Below are 2,309 nucleotides of genomic sequence, written 5' to 3' on the forward strand. Positions count from 1 at the left end.
AAAGTAACCCCCTTTACATAGAATCGGCTGACAACAGATATCAACCACATCTACAAAATATCCTCACAGCAACATCCCAATTAGTATCTGACTGAATAACTGGGTAATACAGCCTAGCCAGGTTGACGTATAGAGCCAGTCATAGCAGATGTCTTCAGCCAAGCGTGGGCATTCCAGACCAGTCAAGCCCCCCGGAGACGGAACCCCCAGCCAACATGTGGAGTAGCAGTGATATGACCAGCTGCATCCAGTCAACATGAAATTCTGTGAAATAACAAAACGGTGGTTGTTTTAAGCCACTAAGATTGAGGTGGTTTATTAGGTAGTGATAGAAAACCAAAACACCTACAGATTAAAAGGAGGCCTTGAAACACAAATCCTTAGGTAAATATAAGGTGGAACAGCTCTGCAAACAGCAGCAAGATTTGGAGGCCCAGCCTTTGGAGCAAGACCATTCATGTGACTTAGCTCCAGTGAGCTCAGAACCATGTTCAAAGTTCTTCAGGTATCCATCAGACATGTGTTTATTACCTTCCCCCTTCTTAAGAATACCTAGTTTCTGTTTGGGAATCCAAAAATAAATACCATCTCCTTCCCCTCAAAGATGAAGCATATGACCTTGGCTAGGCCAATCAGCATCTCCTTGGATATAGTGATTGATTCAAAGATGGGCATATGACCTAAACCTCTTCAATCAAAGTGACTTTCTGAGCTTTTGCTGAAAACAGTGGCGATGATGCTCTTTCTGCCTGGCTGGTTGTCAGTTTTAAAGCACACAGTTGCTTTCAGGAGCTGCTGGCAGCCAGTTGGTGACCTTGAGAGGAGTTAAGCATTAATCCAACAGCCTGGAAGGAAGAACAGAGAGAGATAAAGATAAACCATGTCTTTAGTCTTACCACTGAGCTGCTGGAGTAAGCCTCACCTGAAGTTTACTTTCTGCTGGCCTTTTGGCAAATTTCCTTTATTATTTAACCCTACTTAAGGTGCATGTTTTGCTATTTGCATCTGGAAACCTGTATGTATCAGGGCCATTCTTAAAGGAGAGAGAATTGTTATGAGTTCTGCAAAAACCTCAAGAGGTGTCTACAAAAAGGCTGTAAGTCCTTTTCACCTCTGTCAAGAGTTGTTTTGAAAGCAGGACAATGGAAAGAGCTCCCATGACATCCCTACTGACATCAGGACTCTGGACTCTGCATGTCACCTGTTAGGAAGGGAGAATGATGGATGATGAAACTGGAACTAAAACTTACCGAGCACCTACTGTGAGCCAGGCACTGGCCTAGACCCTTTACATACATTATCTTACCAAATATCTACAAAATGCCTGAGTGGTTATTCTAATCTCCTCAGATGTGGAAGCTGAAGCTCGGAGAAGATAATTAAATTGGCCAAGGTCATGCTGCTATTTAGTTTCAGGCAAGTTTCAAAGTCTTGCTTGAAGAGTTCTTTCTGACTCCAGTGCTCCTTCCCTCCCGCAGGAGTCTTTAGACTCCTACCAGAAGCATCCTCTCATATCAGTTCTGTTACGATCACATCCACAGTAACTAACAGTGAGGATAAGGAAAGGAAAGCATAAAACCCTGGAGGCAGGGGTGTGGATGTGGGGAGGAAAGGACTCTACCCTCAGCCTCACTCTAATTGTTGCACAGACTGTCAAGCCTCATAGCCAGATGTGTTCCATATAGATTCTTAAATGTCAGAGCAGAGTCATCTACTCCAACTTTCTCCTTTTATAGTTGAAGGAACTGAGTAAGGCCAGAGAGGTCAACTGACCTGCCCTAAAGTCACACAGCTAAAGGCTGAACTAAAACCACACTGTGCTTTTGCTCCACCTCTGGTTAGTAGCATAGACTGTTGTTTGAGATTTTGGAACCACATGTCCTGGGATCACTGCTTGGCCCTGCCACTTACTGAATGATTTGGGCAAGTTATCGAATGATTCTGGGCCTTGATTTTCTTACCTGTTAAATGTGGAATTTTAACAGCCTTATCTCTTGGGTATAAATCACATAAAATAGCATCAGGGAACCTAGTGAGTGCTGTGTTAACTTCCACAGATAGGCTCACAACTCACTGCCTCATTGGCACTGATTCTCTTCCCATCCAGCCTCATCTTCAGCATCTCTCAGGTGTCTTTTTACACTTTGGTTACCTCCAGTGTGATCTAAATTACACTCTGTCACTAATCTGCCTGTATCTGCTCCAGAAAAGAACTTACAATGGCTATACCATGAAATCAGGGAGACAATAGGGCAAGAGCCCTAATTTTAAACTTAATTTGTGTAACCTTTAGTTTTCCTTTTTTCTGA

The sequence above is a fragment of the Aotus nancymaae genome, unplaced genomic scaffold (genome assembly GCF_030222135.1).
Source record: "Aotus nancymaae isolate 86718 unplaced genomic scaffold, 86718_ANA_hifiasm-v0.15.2.pri h1tg000014l, whole genome shotgun sequence".
NCBI lineage: Eukaryota > Metazoa > Chordata > Mammalia > Primates > Aotidae > Aotus > Aotus nancymaae.